Source organism: Neophocaena asiaeorientalis, unplaced genomic scaffold, assembly GCF_003031525.2.
Source record: "Neophocaena asiaeorientalis asiaeorientalis breed wild unplaced genomic scaffold, Neophocaena_asiaeorientalis_V1.1 scaffold40, whole genome shotgun sequence".
Taxonomy (NCBI): domain Eukaryota; kingdom Metazoa; phylum Chordata; class Mammalia; order Artiodactyla; family Phocoenidae; genus Neophocaena; species Neophocaena asiaeorientalis.
This window is the reverse complement of record NW_020185335.1, coordinates 791,120-811,027: the sequence shown is the minus strand read 5'-3', so window position 1 is coordinate 811,027 and position 19,908 is coordinate 791,120. Positions and strand designations below refer to the sequence as shown.

The window sequence follows — 19,908 nt, the reverse complement described above, 5'->3', positions numbered from 1 at the left end:
CCTCTTTAATTTCCTTTATTAATGTTTTATAGTTCTCAATGTATAAGTCTCTCACCTCCTTGCTCAGGTTTATTCCTAAGTATTTTGTTCTTGTTGTTGCAATTTTTTTTTCTTTTTTTTTTTTTTTTTTGCAGTACGCGGGCCTCTCACTTCCGCGGCCTCTCCTGCTGCAGAGCACAGGCTCCAGACGCGCAGGCCCAGCGGCCATGGCTCACGGGCCCAGCCACTCCGCGGCATGTGGGATCATCCCGGACGGGGGCACGAACCTGTGTCCCCCGCATCGGCAGGAGGACTCTCAACCACTGCGCCACCAGGGAAGCCCCATTGCAATTTTAAAAGGTATAGTTGTTTTTACATTCTCTTTCTGATATTTCTTTGTTAGTGTAAAGAAATGCATCTGATTTCTGAATGTTAATTTTGTATCCTGCTACTTTGATAAATTCATTTATTATATCTAGTAGTTTTTGTGTGGAGTCCTTAGGGTTTTCTGTGTATAGTATTATGTCATCTGCATATAGTGACAGTTTTACCTCTTCTCTTCCAATTTGGATACCTTTTCCTGTATGATTTCCTTTTCTTGTCTGATTGCTGTGGCTAGGACTTCCAATACTATGTTGAATAGACGTGGTGAGAGTGGGCATTCTTGTCTTGTTCCAGATTTTAGTGGGAAGGCTTTCAGCTTTTCACCATTGAGTGTTATATTGGCTGTGGGTTTGTCATAAATGGCTTTTATTATGTTGAGATATGTTCCCTCTATACCCACTTTGGTAAGAGTTTTTATCATGAATGGATGTTGAATTTTGTCAAATGCTTTTTCTACATCTATTGAGATGATCATGTGATTTTTGACTTTTGTTAATGTGGTGTATTACATTGATTGATTTGTGTACATTGAACCATCCTTATGAACTTGGGATGAATCCCACCTGGTCATGATGTATGATCATTTTTATGTGTTGTTGGATTTGGTTTGCTTATATTTTCTTGAGAATTTTTGCATCTATATTCATCAAAGATATTGGCCTATAATTTTCTTTTTTGGTGGTATCTTTGTCTGGTTTTGGTATCAGAGTGATAGTGGTTTTATAGAATGTCTTTGGGAGTGTTCCCTCCTCTTTGATCTTTTGGAAGAGTTTGAAAAGGATTGGTATAAGTTCTTCTTTGTATATTTGGTAGAATTTGCCTGTGAAGCCATCTGGTCCTGGATTTTTGTTTGTAGGGAGTTCTTTTTTTATTTATTTTTTATTACAGATTCTATTTCATTTCTAGTGATTGATCTGTTCAAATTATCTATTTCTTCTTGATTCAATTTTGGTGGGCTTATGTTTATAGAAAGTTGTCCATTTCTTTGAGGTTATCAAATTTGTTGGCATATAATTGTTCATAGTATCCTCTTATGATTTTTTAAAATTTCTATGGTATCAGTTGAGATTTCTCCTTTTTCATTTCTTATTTTGTTTATTTGGGTTGTCTTTCTATTCTTGTTGGTGACTTTGGCCAGAGGTTTGTCAAATTCATTTACCCTTTCAAAGAACCAGCTCTTGGTTTTATTGATTTTTTTCCTATTTTTTAAAATCTCTTTATAATTTTTTTCCTCCCTGATTTTTATTATTTCCTTCTTTCTGCTGACTTTAGGTTTTGTTTGTTCTTCTTTTCCTAATTCTTTTTTAAATATAATTCAATGATTTTTACTTTATTTATAGAGTTGGCCAAAAGCTAAATGTTATTTTATTTTTTAAAAGTTTTTATTTAATATTGGAGTACAGTTGATTAACAGTGTTGTATTTGTTTCAGACACACAGCAAAGTGATTCAGCCACACATACACGTGTATCCACTCCTTTTCAAACTGCCCTCCCATTTAGGTCATCACATAATATTGAGCAGAGTTCCCTGTGTTATACAGTAGGTCCCCGTTGGTTATCCACCTTAAACATAGCAGTATGTACATGTCAATCCCTAACTCCCTAACTATGTAATTCTTTTAGGTGGTATGTTAGGTTGTTTATTTGAGATTTTTCTTGTTTTTTGAGGAAGGCCTGTATTGCTGTGAAGTTCCCTCTTAAGAACTGCTTTTGCTGCATCCCATAGATTTTGTATGGTTGTGTTATCATTGTCTGTTGTCCCAAGGTACTTTTAAATTTCCTTTTTGACTTACTGGTTTTTTAGTAGCATTGTTTAGTCTCCATGTAATCATTTTTTTTTTTCTCATTTCTTTTTGTATGGTTGATTTCTACTTTCATGCCACTGTGGTCAGAGAAGATGCTTGAAATAATTTCTACACTCTTAAATTTGTTGAGGTTAGTTTTGTGCCCTAGGATGTGATCAATCCTAGAGAATGTTCCATGAAAAGAATGTGTATTCTGGTTTTTATTTTGGATGTGATGTCCTGAAAATATACAACTCTGTTGTATCACTTAGGATCTCTGTTGCCTTATTGATTTTCAGTCTAGAAAATCTGTCCACTGATGTGAGTGGGGTGTTAACATCTCCTAGTATTATTGTATTCCCATCAGTTTCTCCCTTTATGTCTGTTAGTATTTGTTTTATGTATTTGGGTGCTCCTATATTAGGTGCATATATGTTTACAAGTGTAAAACAGTCTTCTTGTATTGATTCTTTTACCATTATATAGTGTCCTTCTTTATCTTTCTTTAAGGCCTTTGTCTTATTTTATTGTTTTGATTCAGTATTTGTCATTTGTTTTAAATTTTAAAAATTTTTTAAACTTTTTATTTTATACTGGAGTATAGCTGATTAACAATGTTGTGATAGTTTCAGGTGCACAGCAAAGTGACTCAGCCATACATATACATGTATCCATTCTCCCCCAGACTCCCCTCCCATCCAGGCTGCCACATAACATTGAGCAGAGTTCCCTGTACTATACAGTAGTTCCTTGTTGGTTATCCTTTTTAACTCTAGCGGTGTGTACATGTCAATCCAAAACTCCCTAACTATCCCTTCCATTCACCCTTCCCCACCCCTGCCAGTAACCATAAGTTCATTCTCTAATTCTGTGTGTCCATTTCTGTTTTGTAAATACGTTCATTTGTATAATTTCTTTTTGGATTCTACATATAAGTGATGTCATATGATATTTCTCTTTCTCTGAATTACTTCACTCAGTATGATAATCTCTAGGTGCATCCATGTTGCTGCAAATGGCATTATTTCATTCTTTTTTTAAGGCTGAGTAATATTCCCTTGTATATATTTACCACATCTTTCTGCATTCCTCTGTAGATGGGCATTTAGGTTACTTTCATGTCTTGGTGGTTGTAAACAACACTGCAATGAACTTTGGGGTGCATGTATCCTTTCGGACCATGTTTTTCTCTGGATATATGCCCAGGAGTGGGATTGCAGGGCCATATGATAACTCTATTTTTATTTTTTAAAGGAACCTCCATACTGTTCTCCACAGTGGCTGTACCAATTTACATTCCCACCAACAGTGTAGGAGGAGTCCCTTCTCTCCACTCCCTCTCCAGCATTTATTGTTTGTGGATTTTTTGATGATAGCTATTTTGACTGGTGTGATGTGATATCTCACTGTAGTTTTGATTTGCATTTCTCTAATCATTAGTGATGTTGAGCATCTTTTCATGAGCTTCTTGGCCATCTGTATGTCTTTAGAGAAATGTCTATTTAGGTCTTTTGCCAATTTTTCGATTGGGCTTTTTGTTTTGATGATATTAAGCTGCATGAGCTGTTTGTAAATTTTGGAGACTAATCCCTTGTTGGTCACATCATTTGCAAATATTTTCTCCCTATCTGTGGGTTGTCTTTTCCTTTTATTTATGGTTTCTTTGCTGTGCAAAAGCTTTTGAGTTTTATTAGGTCCCATTTGTTTATTTTTCTTTTTATTTCCATTAATCTGGGAGACGGATCAGGAAAGATATGGCTGTGATTTGTGTCAGAGTGTTGTGCCTGTGTTTTCCTCTAGGAGTTTTATAGTGTCCAGTCTCACATTTAGGACTTTAACCCATCTTGAGGTTATTTTTGTGTATGGTGTTAAAGATAGTCTAATTTCAAAAACTAAAAATAAATAAATAAATAAAGGGCTTCCCTGGTGGTGCAATGGTTGAGAGTCCGCCTGCCAATGCAGGGGACGCGGGTTCGTGCCCCGGTCCGCAAGGCTCCCACGTGCCGCAGAGCGGCTGGGCTCGTGAGCCACGGCCGCTGAGCCTGTGTGTCCGGAGCCTATGCTCTGCAACATTAATTGACCATAGGTGTGTGGGTTTATTTCTGGGCTTTCTATCCTTTTCCATTGATCTATAGTTATATTTTTGTGTGAGCACCATACTATTTTGATGACTGTAGCTTTGTAGTATAGTCTGAGGTCAGCGAGCCTGATTATTCCAGCTCCATTTTTCTTTCTCAAGATTGCTTTGGCTCTTCGGGGTCTTTTGTGTCTCCTTACAATTTTAAGATTTTTTGTTCTAGTTCTGTGAAAAATGCCATTGGTAATTTTATAGGGATTGCATTGAATCTATAGATTGCCTTGGGTAGTATACTCAGTTTGACAATATTGATTCTTTCAATCCAGGAACATGGTATATCTTTCCATCTGTTTGTGTCATCTTCAATTTCTTCCATTAGCATCTTATACTTTTCGGAGTACAGTTCTTTTGTCTCCATAGGTAGGTTTATTCCTAGGCATTTTATTCTTTTTGATGCAATGGTAAATGGGATTGTTTCTTTAACTTTCTGATCTTTCATTGTTAGTATATAGAAATGCAACAGATTTCTGTGTATTAATTTTTTAGCCTGCAACTTTACCAGATTCATTGATGAGCTCCAGTAGTTTTTTGGTAGCATCTTTAGGATTTTCTATGTATAGTATCATGTCATCTGCAAACAGTGACGGTTTAACTTCTTCTTTTCCAATTCCTTTTCATTCTTTTTCTTCTCTAATTGCCATAGCTAGGACTTCCAAAACTATGTTGAATAAAAGTGGTGATAGTGGGCATCCTTGTCTTATTCCTGATCTTAGAGGAAATGCTTTCAGCTTTCCACCATTGAATATGAAGCTAACTCTAGGTTTGTCATATATGGCCTTTATTATGTTGAGGTAGATTCCCTCTATGCCCACTTTCTGGAGAGTTTTTATTATAAATGGGTGTTGCATTTTGTCAAAGCTTTTTCTGCATCTATTGAGATGATTATATGGTTTTTCTTCTTCAGTTTGTCCATGTGGTTTATCACACTGATTGATTTGAGGATACTGAAAAACCCTTGCATCCTTGGGATAAGCCCCACTTGATCATGGTGTATGATCCTTTTAATGTATTGTTAGATTCGAATTGCTAGTATCTTGTTGAGGATTTCTGCGTCTATGTTCATCGGTGATATTGGTCTGTAATTTTCTTTTTTTGTAATATCTTTGTTGTGTCTATGGTATGGTATGATATCTATGTTATCAGGGTGATCATGGCCTCATAGAGTGAGTTTGGGAGTTTTCCTTCCTCTGCAATTTTTTGGAACAGTTTCAGAAGAATAGCTGTTAGCTCTTCCCTGTTTGATAGAATTCACCTGTGAAGCCATCACGTCCTGGAGTTTTGTTTGTTGGGAGTTTTTTAATTACAGTTTCAATTTCAGTGCTTGTGATTGGTCTATTCATATTTTCTAATTCTTCCTGGTTCAATCTTGTGAGATTGTACTTTTCTAAGAATTTGTCCATTTCTTCCAGGTTGTCCATTTTATTGGCATATCATTTCATATAGTAGTCTCTTATGATCCTTTGTATTTCTGTGGTGTCAGTTGTAAATTCTCCTTTTTCATTTCTAATTTTATTGATTTGAGTCCCTTACCTTTTTTTCTTTATGAGTCTGGCTAAAGGTTTATCAATTTCGTTTATCTTTTCAAAGAACCAGCTTTTAGTTTGATTGATCTTTGCTATTGTCTTCTTTGTCTCTATTTCATTTATTTCTGCTCTGATCTTTATGACTTGTTTCCTTCTGCTAACTTTGAGTTTTGTTTGTTCTTCTTTCTCTAGTTGGTTTAGGTGTAAGGTTAGGTTGTTTATTTGAGATTTTTATTTCCTGGTGTAAGATTGTATTGCTGTAAACTTCTCTCTTAGAACTGCTTTTGTTGTAGTCCATAGATGCTTTCATTTTCATTTGTCTCTAGGAACTTTTCGATTTCCTCTTTGATTTCTTCAGTGATCCATTGGTTGTTTAGTAGCTTATTGTTTAGCTCCCACGTCTTTGTATTTTTTATAGTTTTTTTTTTCTTGTAGTTTATTTCTAATCTCATCATATTGTGTTTGGAAAAGATGCTTGATATGATTTCAATTTTCTTAAATTTTCTGAGGCTCACTTTGTGGCCCAGGATGTGGTCAATCTTGGAGAATATTCCGTGTGCTGTTGAGAAGAATGTGTTTTCTTCTGCTTTTGGATGGAGTGCCCTATAAATATCAATTAAGTCCATCTGGTCGAATGTGTCATTTAAGGCCAGTGTTTCCTTACTGATTTTCTGTCTGGATGGTGTGTCCATTGTTGCAAGTGGGGTGTTAAGGTCCCCCACTATTATTGTGTTACTATCGACTTCTCCCTTTATGGCTGTTAGTATTTGCCTTATATATTGAGGTGCTCCCATGTTCGGTGCATATATGTTTACAATTGTTATATCATCTTCTTGAATTGATTCCTTGATCATTATGTAGTGTCCTTATTAGTCTATTATAATAGTCTTTATTTTTAAGTCTATTTTGTCTGATATGAATATTGCTACTCCAGCTTTCTTTTAATTTCCATTTGCATGGAATACCTTCTTCTATCCCCTCACTTTCAGTCTGTATGTGTTCCTAGGTCTGAGGTGGGTCTCTTGTAGACAGCATATATACAGGTCTTGTTTTTGTATACATTCAGCCATTCTGTGTCTTTTGGTTGGTGCATTTAATCCATTTACATTTAAGGTAATTATTGATATGTGTGTTCCTATTGCCATTTTCTTATTTGTTTTGGGTTTGTTTTTGTAGGTCTGTTTTCTTTCCTTCCTCTTTTGTTCTCTTGTGGTTTGATGACCATCGTTAGTGTTGTGTTTGGGTTGCTTTTTCTTTTTGTGTGTACCTATTGTAGTTTTTGGGTTTGCTGTTCCCATGAGGCTTTTACTTTTTATTTTTTAACATTTTTATTAGAATATAATTCCTTTACAATGGTGTGTTAGTTTCTGCTGTATAACAAAGTGAATCAGCTATACATATACATATATCCCCATATCCCCTCCCTTTTGCATCTCCCTCGCATCCTCCCTATCCCACCCCCTAGGAGGACAATAACCACCAAGCTGATCTTCCTGTGCTATGCAGCTGCTTCCCACTAGCTGTTACATATTTGATAGTGTATATATGTCCATGCGTCTCTCTCACTTTGACCCAGCTTACCCTTCCCCCTCCCCGTGTCCTCAAGTTCATTCTCCACATCTGCATCTAATTCCTGTCCTGCCCCTAGGTCTTCAGAGCCATTTTTTCTTTTTATTCTATATATATATGTGTTAGCATATGGTATTTGTTTTTCCCTTTCTGACTTACTTCACTCTGTATAACAGTTTCTACGTCCATCCACTTCACTACAAATAACTCAATTTTGATTCTTTTTATGGCTGAGTAATACTCCATTGTATGTGCCACATCTTTATCCATTCATCTGTTGATGGATGCTTTGGTTGTTTCCATGTCCTGGCTATTGTAAATAGAGCTGCAACGAACATTGTGGTACATGACTCTTTTTGAATTATGGTTTTCTCAGGGTATATGCCCAGTAGTGGGATTGCTGGGTCGTATGGTAGTTCCATTTTTAGTTTCTTAAGGAACCTCCATACTGTTCTCCATAGTGGCTGTATCAATTGACATTCCCACCAACAGTGCAAGGCGGTTCCCTTTTCTCCACACCCTTTCCAGCATTTCTTGTTTGTAGATTTTTTTTTCTTTTTTTTTTTTGCGGTATGCGGGCCCCTCACTGTCGTGACCTCTCCCGTTGCGGAGCACAGGCTCCGGACGCGCAGGCCCAGCGGCCATGGCTCACGGGCCCAGCCGCTCGGCAGCACGCGGGATCCTCCCGGACCAGGGCACGAACCCACGCTCCCCGCATTGGCAGGCGGACTCTCAACCACTGCGCCACCAGGGAAACCCTTGTTTGTAGATTTTTTGATGGTGGCCATTCTGACTGGAGTGAGGTGATACCTCATTGTACTTTTGATTTGCATTTCTCTATTGATTAATGATGTTGAACATTCTTTCATGTGTTTGTTGGCAATCTGTATATCTTCTTTGGAGAAATGTCTATTTAGGTCTTCTGCCTATTTTGTGATTGGGTTGTTTGTTTTTTGATATTGAGCTGCATGAGCTGCTTGTATATTTTGGAGATTAATCCTTTGTCAGTTGCTTCATTTGCAAATATTTTCTCCCATTCTGAGGGTTGTCTTTTCGTCTTGTTTATGGTTTCCTTTGCTGTTCCAAAGCTTTAGAATTCGTTAGGTTCCATTTTTTAATTTTTGTTTTTATTTCCATTTCTCTAGGAGGTGGGTCAAAAAGGATCTTGCTGTGATTTACGTCATAGAGTGTTTTCCCTACGTTTTCCTCTAAGAGTTTGGTAGTGTCTGACCTTACATTTAAGTCTCTAATCCATTTTGAGTTTATTTTTGTGTATGGTGTTAGGCAGTGTTCTAATTTCATTCTTTTACATGTAGCTGTCCAGTTTTCACAACACCACTTATGGAAGAGGCTGTCCTTTCTCCTTTGTGTATTCTTGCCTCCTTTATCAAGGATAAGGTGACTACATGTGCATGGGTTTATCTCTGGGCTTTCTATCCTGTTTCATTGCATTAATCTATATTTCTGTCTTTGTGCCAGTACCATACTGTTTTGATGACTATAGCTTTGTAGTATAGTCTGAAGTCAGGGAGCCTGATACCTCCAGCTCCATTTTTCTTTCTCAAGGTTGCTTTGGCTATTCAGTGTCTTTTGTGTTTCCATACCAATTCTGAAATTTTTTGTTCTAGTTCTGTGAAAAATGCCACTGGTAGTTTGATAGAGATTGCATTGAATCTATAGATTGCTTTGGGTAGTAGAGTCATTTTCACAACGTTGATTCTTCCAATCAAAGAACGTGGTGTATCTCTCCATCTCTTTGTATCATATTTAATTTCTTTCATCAGTGTCTTTTAGTTTTCTGCATACAGGACTTTTGTCTTCTTAGGTAGATTTATTCCTAGGTTTTTTATTCTTTTTGTTGCTATGGTAAATGAGAGTCTTTCCTTAATTTCTCTTTCAGATTATCATCATTAGCATATAGGAATGCAAGAGATTACTGTGCATTAATTTTGTATCCTGCTGCTTTACCAACTTCATTGATTAGCTCTAGTAGTTTTCTGGTAACATCTTTAGGATTCTCTGTGTATAGTATCATGTCATCTGCAAACAGTGATGGTTTTACTTCTTCTTTTCCGATATGGATTCCTTTTATTTCTTTTCCTTCTCTGATTGCTGTGGCTAAAACTTCCAAAACTATGTTGAATAATAGTGGTGAGAGTGGGCAAGCTTGTCTTTTTCCTGATCTTAGTGGAAATGGTTTCAGTTTTTCACCATTGACAACGATGTTGACTGTGGGTTTGTCATATATGGCCTTTATTATGTTGAGGTAAGTTTCCTCTATGCCTACTTCCTGGAGGGATTTTTTTGTTTGTTTTTGCGGTACATGGGCCTCTCACTGTTGTGGCCTCTCCTGTTGCGGAGCACAGGCTCTGGACGTGCAGGCTCAGCGGCCATGGCTCACGGGCCCAGCCGCTCTGCGGCACATGGGATCATCCCGGACCGGGGCACAAACCCACGTCCCCTGCATCAACAGGCGGACTCTCAACCACTGCGCCACCAGGGAAGCTCCCTGGACGGTTTTTATCATAAATGGATGTTGAATGTTTTCAAATGCTTTTTCTGCATCTATTGACATGATCATATGGTTTTTCTCCTTCACTTTGTTAATATGATGTATCACATTGATTGATTTGCATACAATAAAAATTCTTGCATTCCTGGGGTAAAACCCACTTGATGATGGCGTATGATCCTTTTAATGTGCTGTTGGATTCTGTTGGCTATTATTTTGTTGAGGATTTTTGCATCTATGTTCATTATTGATATTGGTCTGTAGTTTTCTTTTTTTGTGACATCTTTGTCTGGTTTCAGTATCAGGGTGATGGTGGCCTCGTAGAATGAGTTTGGGAGTGTTCCTTCCTCCACTATATTTTGGAAGAGTGAGAAGAATAGGTGTTAGCTCTTCTCTAAATGATTGATAGAATTCACCTGTGAAGCCATCTGGTCCTGGGCTTTTGTTTTTTGGAAGATGTTTAATCACAGTTTCAATTTCAGTGCTTGTGATTGGTCTGTTTATATTTTCTATTTCTTCCTGGTTCATTCTCGGAAGGTTATGCTTTTCTAAGAATTTGTCCATCTCTTCCAGCTTGTCCATTTTATTGGCATATAGTTGCTTGTAGTAATCTCTCATGATCCTTTGTATTTCTGCAGTGTCAGTTGTTACTTCTCCTTTTTCATTTCTAATTCTGTTGATTTGAGTCTTCTCTCTTTCTTTATTGATGAGTCTGGCTAGTGGTTTATCAACTTTATTTATTGATCTTTGATATCATTTCCTTCATTTCTTTTTATCTCTGATCTTATCTGTATGATTTCTTTCCTTCTGCTAACTTTGTGGGTTTTTTGTTCTTCTTTCTCTAATTACTTTAGCTGTAAAGTTAGGTTGTTTATTTGAGATGTTTTTGGTTTCTTGCCATAGGATTTTATTGCTATAAACTTCCCTCTTAGTACTGCTTTTGCTGCATCCCACAGGTTTTGGGTCATCACGTTTTGTTGTTATTTATTTCTAGGTATATTTTGATTTCCTGTTTGATTTTTTCAGTGATCTCTTGGTTATTTAGTAGTGTATTGTCTACCCTCCATGTTTTTTTATTGTTTATAGCTTTTTTCTTATAATTGATATCTAGTCTCATAGCATTGTGGCCAGAAAAGATAATTGATATGATTTCATTTTTCTTAAATTTACCAAGGTTTTATTTGTGACCCAAGATATGATCTATTCTGGAGACTGTTCCATGAGTACTTGAGAAGAAAGTCTATTCTTTTTTTTTGGATGGAATGTCCTTTAAATATCAGTTAAGTCTATTTTGTTTACTATATCATTTAAAGCTTGTGTTTCCTTATTTTCATTTTGGATTATCTGTCCATTGGTGAAAGTGGTGTGTTAAAGTCCCCTACTATGATTGTGTTACTGTCAATTTCCCCTTTTATGGTTGTTAGCATTTGCCTTATGTATTCAGGTGTTCCTATGTTGGGTGCATAAATATTTACAATTGTTGTATCTTCTTCTTGGATTGATCCCTTCATCATTATGTGGCGTCTTTATTTGTCTCTTATAATAGTCTTTATTTGAAAGTCTATGAGAAATGCTACTCCAGCTTTCTTTTGATTTCCATTTGCATGGAATATCTTTTTCCATCCCCTCACTTTCAGTCTGTATATGTTTGTAGGTTTGAAGTGGGTCTGTTGTAGACAGCAAAGATATGGGTCTTGTTTTTGTATCCATTCAGCCAGTCTGTGTCTTTTGGTTGGAGCATTTAATCCATTTACATTTAAGTAGTTATTGATATATATGTTCCTATTACCATTTTCTTAATTGTTCTGTGTTTTTTATCGTAGGTCTTTTCCTTCTCTTGTGTTTCATGGCTAGTGAAGTTCCTTTGGCATTTGTTGAAAAGCTGGTTTGGTGGTGCTGAATTCTGTTAGCTTTTGCTTGTCTGTGAATGTTTTAATTTCTCCGTTAAATCTGAATAAGATCCTTGCTGGGTAATATTTGTTGTAGATTTTTCTCTTTGATCACTTTAAAAATGTCCTGCCACACCCTTCTGGCTTGCAGAGTTTCTGCTGACAAATCACCTGTTACTCTTATGGGGATTCCCTTGTATGTTATTTGTTGCTTTTCCCTTGCTTCTTTTAATATTTTTCTTTGTATTTAGTTTTTGATAGTTTGATTAATATGTGTCTTGGCGTGTTTCTCCTTGTATTTATCTGGTATGGGGTTCTCTGTGCTTCCTGCACTTGATTGACTGTTTCCTTTCCCATAATAGGGAAGTTTTCAACTACAATCTCTTCAAATATTTTTTCAGTCCCTTTCTTTTTCTCTTCTTCTTCTGGGACCCCTATAATTTGAATGTTGGTGCATTTAATGTTGTCCCAGAGGTCTCTGAGACTGTCCTCAATTCTTTTTTTTTTTTAACATCTTATTGAAGTATAATTGCTTTGCAATGGTGCATTAGTTTCTACTGTGTAACAGTGATTCAGCTATACATATACATATATCCCTATATCTCCTCCCTCTAGCGTCTCCCTCCCACCCTCCCTATACCATCCCTCCCTATACCACAGGTGGTCACAAAGCACCGAGCTGATCTCCGTGTGCTATGTGGCTGCTTCCCCCTAACTATTTATTTTACATTTGGTAGTGTATATATGTCCATGCCGCTCTCTCACTTTGACCCAGCTTTCCCTTACCCCTCTCCATGTCCTCAAGTCCATTCTGTACATCTGCATCTTTATCATGTCTTGCCCCTAGGTTCTTCAGAACCATTTTTTTATTCCATATATATGTGTTAGCATATGGTATTAGTTTTTCTGAAACAGTGCCATTTACCATTGCAACAAAAAGAATAAAATACCTAGGAATAAACCCACCTAAGGAGACAATAGACCTGTATGCAGAAAACTGTAAGACACTGATTAAAGAAACTAAAGATGATACAAACAAATGGAGAGATATAGCATGTTCTTGGATTGGAAGAATCAACCTTGTGAAAATGACTGTACTACCCAAAGCAATCTTCACATTCACTGCAATCCCTATCAAAATACCAATGGCATTTTTTATGGAACTGAGACAAAAAATTTCTGAATTTTCATGGAAACTCAATTCTTTTCATTCTTTTTTTTGTATTCTGCTCTGCGGTAGTTATTTCCACTATTTTATCTTCCAGGTCAGTTATCCGTTCTTCTGCCTCAGTTATTCTGCTATTGATTCCTTCTAGAAAAGTTTATTTCATTTATTGTGTTGTTCATCATTGTTTGTTTGTTCTTTAATTCTTCGAAGTCCTTGTTAAACATTTCTTGTATTTTCTCTATTCTATTTCCAGGATTTTGGATCATCTTTACTGTCATTACTCTGAATTCTTTTTCAGCTCGACTGCCTGTTTCCTCTTCATTTGTTTGGTCTGGCGGGTTCTTACCTTGCTCCTTCATCTTCTGTGTATTTCCCTGTTTTCTCATTTTGCTTAACTTACTGCATTTGGGGTCTCCTTTTCGCAGGCTGCAGTTTCGTAGTTCCCGTTGTTTTTGGTGTCTGCCCCCAGTGGGTAAGGTTGGTTCAGTAGGTTGTGTAGGCTTCTTGGTGGAGGGGACTGACGTCTGTGTTCTGGTGGCTGAGGCTGGAACTTGTCTTTCTGTAGGGCCAGACTGCTTCCAGTGGTGTGTTTTGGGGTGTCTGTGAACTTATTATGATTTTAGGCAGCCTCTCTGCTAATGGGCGAGGCTGTGTTCCTGTATTGCTTGTTGTTTGTTATGGGGTGTCCAGCACTGTAACTCGCTGGTCATTGAGTGGAGCTGGGTCTTAGCGTTGAGATGGAGATCTCTGGGAGAGCTTTTGCCATTTGCTATTATGTGGGGCCGGGAGGTCTCTGGTGGTCCAGTGTCCTGAACTTGGCTTTCCCCTCCAAGAGGCTCAGGCCTGGCACCTGGTTGGAGCACCAAGACCCTGTCAGTCTCACGGCTGTGTTTTATGCCTGGATGGACATTGAGACTTTTACTGCTGTGGGTGTTGGGTTCCCTTTTTATTCCTAAACCTTTATGTCTTCTGGTCCCTTGAAGGCTGAAGCATAAGGAGGGGGTGAATTTCCTAAAGCAGAGGCTGGTGGAGGCTGTTTGGGCTGAGCAGGAGCTGGAGCTGCAGCTGGAGGAGGAGCAGGAGTGGGAGCTGGAGCTGGAGCTGGAGCTGGAGCTGGAGCCGGAGCCGGAGCTGGAGCCGGAGCTGGAGCCCGGATGGGAGCTTTAGCTGGCGTGAGAATATCTACTTCTGGTGTTGCGGCTGCCCCACAAGGTCACCGAATTTCCCAGGAGGTTTTGATATAGCAGTCTATATATGTACAAGGTTGTTTTAAGTTGCTAATCTCTTTCCTGCTTAGAGGAGTTCCTTTAGCATTTGTTGCAAAGCTGGTCTGGTGGTGGTGAGTTCTCTTAGCTTTTGCTTGTCTGGAAAGCTTTTGATTTCTCTGTCGAATCCGAATGGGATTCTTGCTGGGTAGAATATTGTTGGTTGTAAGTTCTTCCCTTTCATCACTTTAAATATATCGTGCCACTCCCTTCTGGCTTACAGAGTTTCTGCTGAGAAATCAGCTCTTAACCTTATGGGAGTTCCCTTGTATGTTATTTGTCGTTTTTCCCTTGTCGCTTTTAATAATTATTCTTTGTCTTTAATTTTTGTCAATTTGATTACTATGTGTCTTGGCGTGTTTCTCCTTGAGTTTATCCTGCCTGGGACTCTCTGCACTTCCTGGACTTGGGTGCCTATTTCTTTTCCCATGTTAGGGAAGTTTTCAACTACAACATCTTCAAATGTTCTCTCGGGTCGGTCCTTTCTCTCTCTTCTTCTGGGACCCCTATAATGCGAATGTTGGTGCGTTTAATGTTGTCCTAGAGGTCTCTTAGGCTGTCTTCATTTCTTTTCAATTTTTTTTTTTCTTTATTCTGTTCCATGTCAGTGATTTCCACTATTCTGTCTTCCAGGTCACTTATCCCTTCTTCTGCCTCAGTTATTCTGGTATTGATTCCTTCTAATGTATTTTTCATTGTAGTTATTGTATTGTTCATCTCTGTTCTTAATTCTTCGAGGTCTTTGTTAAACATTTCTTGCATCTTTTCGATCCTTGCCTCCATTCTTTTTCCAAGGTCCTGGATCATCTTCACTATCATTATTCTAAATTCTTTTTCTGGAAGGTGTTCAACTTCATTTAGTTGGTTTTCTGCAGTTTTATCTTGTTACTTCATCTGGGACGTAACCCTCTGCCTTTTCATCTTGTCTATCTTTCTGTGATTGTGGTTTTCATTCTGCAGGCTGCAGGATTGTAGTTCTTCTTGCTTCTGCTGTCTGTCCTTTGGTGGATGAGGCTAAATAAGAGGCTTGTGCAAGTTTCCTCATGGGAGGGATTGGTGGGTAGAGCTGGGTGTTGCTTTGGTGGGCAGAGCTCAGTAAAACTTTAATCTGCTTGTCTGCTGATGGGTTGGGCTGTGTTCCCTCCCTGTTAGTTGTTTGGTCTGAGCCAACCCAGCACTGGAGCCTACAGGCTCTTTGGTGGGGCTAATTCCAGACTCCAGAAGGGCTCATGCCAATGAGTACTTCCCAGAACTTCTGCTGCCAGTGTGCTCGTCCTCCCAGTGAGGCACAGCCACCCCCTGCCTCTGCAGGAGATCCTCCAACACTAGCAGGTTAGTCTGGTTCAGTCTCCTATGGGGTCAGTGCTCCTTCCCACTGGATCCTGGTGCACACAAGACTTTTTGTGTGTCCTCTAAGAGTGAAGTCTCTGTTTCTCCCAGTCCTGTTGAAGTCGTGCAATCAAATCCCACTGGCCTTCAAAGTCCGATTCTCTGGGGATTCCTCCTCCCGTTGCTGGAGCCCGGATTGGGAAGCCTGACGTGGGGCTCAGAACCTTCACTCCATTGGGTGGACTTCTGTGGTATAAGTGTTCTCCAGTTTGTGAGTCGCCCACCCAGTGGTTATGGGATTTGATTTTATCATGATTGCGCCCCTCCTACCGTCTCATTGCGGCTTCTCCTTTGTCTTTGGATGTGGGGTATCTTATTTGGTGAGTTCCAGGGTCTTCCTGTTGATGATTGTTCAGCAGTTCGTTGTGATTCCAGTGCCCTCACAAGAAGGAGAAGCCCTTCATTTTAAAGTCTATTTTGTCTGATATGAGTATTGCAATGCCCACTTTCTTGTCATTTCCGTTTGCATGAGATATCTTTTTCCATCCCCTCACTTTGAATCTGTGTGTGTCCTAGGATTTTGTTTTTTTATCCAATCTGCTACTCTGTGTCATTTGATTGGAACATTCTGTCCATTGACATTTAAGGTAATTATTGATGCATCTGTATTTATTGCCATTTAAACGTTTTGTAGTTGAATCTGTGTTTCTTCTTTGTTCCTTTTTCTTTTTGCTTTTCTTTTTGTGGTTTGATGATTTTCTTTTATTTGATGCTTGTGTTGTCTTCTTTTTGGCTTTTGTGGATCTGTTGTATGTTTTTGATTTGTGGTTTCTCTGTTTTTCAAGTATATTAACCCCTTCCTATATCTGCTTGCTTTGGACTGATAGGGTCAAACACATTCTAAAAAAAACAAAGGAATCTACAGTTTCTTACTCTCCTTCCCCATATTTTATGATTTTCATGTCCTTTCACATCTTCATGTTTATCCTTTTGCAGTTCTTTGTGTTCTTCATCGCTTTCACAAATAGGTTTTTCTTTCTTTTTGATCTGTATACTGGCTAATTTAAGTGATTTACTTTCCAGTTGTGATTTCCTGCTTCCTATATCTTCTTGCTTCTTTTCTATTTAGAGGAGAAATATTTCTTTCAATATTTCTTTTAGGGTAGTTTCAATATTTCTTTTAGGGTAGTTTTAGTATTGCTGTATTCTTTTACTTTTTTGCTTGTCTGAGAAATTCTTTATTTCTCCTCCTATTCTAAATGATAATCTTGCTTGTTAGAGTATTCTGTGTTGCAGATTTTTCCCTTTCAAGACTTAGAATACATTTTGCCACGCCCTTCTGGCCTGCAGCACTTCTGTAGAGAAATCAGATGACAGCCTTATGGGGGGTTCCCTTGTAATTAACTCTTTGTTTTTCTCTTGCTGCTTTTAGAATCCTCTCTTTAACTTTTGCCATTTTTATTATAATATGTCTTGTTATAGTTCCGTTTGGGTTCACCTTGTTTGGGACACTCTGTGCTTCCTGTATCTGGATATCTGTTTCCTTCTTTAGGTTTGGGAAGTTTTCCGCCATAATTTCTTCAAATATATTTTCAATCCCCTTTTCTCTTTCTTCTCCTTCTGGAACCCCTATTATGTGTATATTGGCATGCTTTATATAACCCCATAAGTCTCTTACATTGGTTTCATTGTTTTTATTTGATTTTCTGTCTGCTTTTTTTTTTTTTTTTTGTGGTACATGGGCCTCTCACTTCTGTGGCCTCTTCCGTTGTGGAGCACCGGCTCCAGACGCACAGACTCAGCGGCCATGGCTCATGGGCCCAGCCGCTCTGCGGCATGTGGGATCCTCCCGGACCGGGGCACAAACCCGTGTCCCCTGCATCAGCAGGGGGACCCTCAACCATTGCGCCACCAGGGAAGCCCTGTCTGCTTTTTTGATTGGGTAATTTCCATTATTGTATCTTCCAGATCACTTATACTTTCTTATGTATTATTCATTCTGCTATTTATTGCCTTTAGCTCAGCTTTCATCTTGGCAAATGAATTTTCTAAGTTTTCTTGGCTCCTCCTTATAGTTTCTAGTTCCTTTTCACACTAATGCATTTCTTTCAATAGCCTTTCTTAATTCCTTCAGTATCTTCATTACCTCTGTTTTGAACTTTGGTGTTTATTAGACTGAAGAGGTCTGTTTCACTGTTCCTTCAGTGGAATTCTCTTGGTCTTTTTTTTTTTTTTGGCCATGTTGGATCTTTGTTGCTGCACGCAGGCTCTCTAGTTGCAATGAGTGGGGGCTACCCTTCGTTGTGGTGTGCAGGCTTCTCCTTGCAGTGGCTTCTCTTGTTGCGGAGCATGGGCTCTAGGCACGCGGGCTTCAGTAGTTGTGGCACGTGGGCTCAGTAGTTGTGGCGCACTGCCTTAGTTGCTCCACAGCATGTGGGATCTCCTGGACCAGGCTCGAACCCACATCCCCTGCATTGGCCGGCGGATTCTTAACCACTGCGCCACCAGGGAAGTCCCTTTCTTGTTCTTTTAACTGGGAGTGGTTCCTTTGCTTCTTCATTTTGGTTTTATTTCTCTTCCTCTGTGAGTTTAGGAGAAATAATTATCTACTGTAGTTTTGGAGGGCTATTTATACGTGGGAATGTCTCTGTGTAGCTTGTGTGGGTTTAGTATTTTTTTGGTTTGTGAGCTGTTTTTGGTTTGGATGCTTGCCATCTCTTTCCTCAGCTTATGCTGGCTGTTATCCCCTTGATAGGGGGTGAGCAGGTGCACGGTGCATGCATGCTCCTGGGGAGGCAGGGGCAGTGGTTGCCACCCTGTCACAGGACCCTCGGTGGTGGAAGCATTCTGCACCCACCTGTGGAGTCTGAGATGGCATCAGTGCCTCATGCCTGCCCCTGGAACTCATGTAGGCGGTGCCCTGTTGCCTGAGAGAGGGCACAGAGAAAGAAGCTCCTATGGTGGTCCCGCTCCTCTCCTCCCACGACCCCCCACAATGGCGCCTTGCCTCTCTGGTGGGCCCAGCCACTTCCCTTACTCCCTCAGTCGTGCCACACCTCACCCTCACCCCTTCAGGCTGTCTCCAGGCAACCAACCCCAGTCCTCTCACTGGGTCTGACCTCCGAATCCCAAGCCTCAGCACCCAGCCCCCGTCCCCCTCAGCCGAGGAGCGTCTCAGGCTGGGGGGTGCCAGGCAGCAGCACCAACCATCTGCGCAGGTCTTTCTCTGCTTTGCCCTCTGTGGACTGGTTGCTGCAGTCTCCTCTGAGGCTCCGAAGCTCCCCCTCTGTCCTGGTTCATTTCCCTCCCAGTGAGTGGACTTCCCAGGGTGTGGAAAGCTTTCCTCTTTCATAGCTCCCTCCCAGGGGCATAGGTCCCATCCTGATTCCTCTCTTTTTTTTCCCTTTTTTCTTTTGTCCTACCCAGTTATGTGGAGATTTTCTTACCCTTTGGAAATCTGAGGTCTTCTGCCAGCGTTCAGTAGATGCTCCTTGAGAATCGATCCACATGTTGATGTATTTTTGATGTATTTGTGGGAGAAGGTTAGCTCCACGTCTTGCTCCTCTGCCATCTTGATCTAATCTATTCGCCAAGTAGATTTTTTTTTATTTTTCAGGTAATCAAATCGATAAAGTAACTCTGTTTTAGTAGAATCATACCCTTGAAAGTGCAATCTGTTCATGTTATTTCTTGGTAATTTATCTTTGGTATTTCACTATCGCCTTTTACTGGATAAATTTGAATCTTCTTATTCTGGCATATAAGATTTTTAAATTATCCCACTCCTACTTAACTTTTTTCCTTTTATCTGCTGAACAAACTCCTTTTGAAAGTCCCCCTGAAGTTCCATGTTCATGCACATCGGTGTTTTTGTCTGACTGCTTTACCTGGGCAGATACATAAAGGCAAGTCCTCTGTTAAAGGCAATTTTGTAAGCCCAGGGTCTTGTACAGTATCTGACATGCTTACTTTGTTGATTGAATAAATGATTGAGGTGACCAGAGAACAGTAGTTCAAAAACAAGCAAAGCATAACCATCATACTATTACCTGTTCTTTTCTTCTAATTTTCACGTTTTCCAAGAAGACAGCATAGTGTGCTAGGGCAGTTTATAACTTTCACAATTTCACAATGCCCATAGTTATCTGAACCAAAATGCTAAGCAGGTTTCTGTGGCAAAGAAAACCAGCAGCTGAAGAATTCATGTCCCAATCTCCCTGACAGCTAAGTGCGGCCAGGTGGTTAGGTTCTGGACGGTAGAATATAAGAGGTAGTAAGTACAACTTAATACTTTTAAAATGGAAGGAGCATGCCCTCCCCCACTTTTCTCCTTTCCTGCTGTGAGGACAGGAACTGGAGAAGCAATCC

The 19,908-nt window shown here is 39.4% G+C and overlaps 1 long non-coding RNA gene across 1 annotated transcript in view; it reads left to right on the top strand.

The window, feature by feature from the left end:
* Window positions 1–279: 279 nt before the first annotated feature.
* LOC112393366 (uncharacterized) overlaps window positions 280–19,908 on the top strand; it is a 44,873-nt gene continuing 25,244 nt past the window's right edge. Inside the window, exon 1 of the long non-coding RNA XR_003001902.1 lies at window positions 280–339. This is a non-coding gene — a long non-coding RNA (uncharacterized LOC112393366). The remainder of the gene's footprint in view (window positions 340–19,908) is intronic.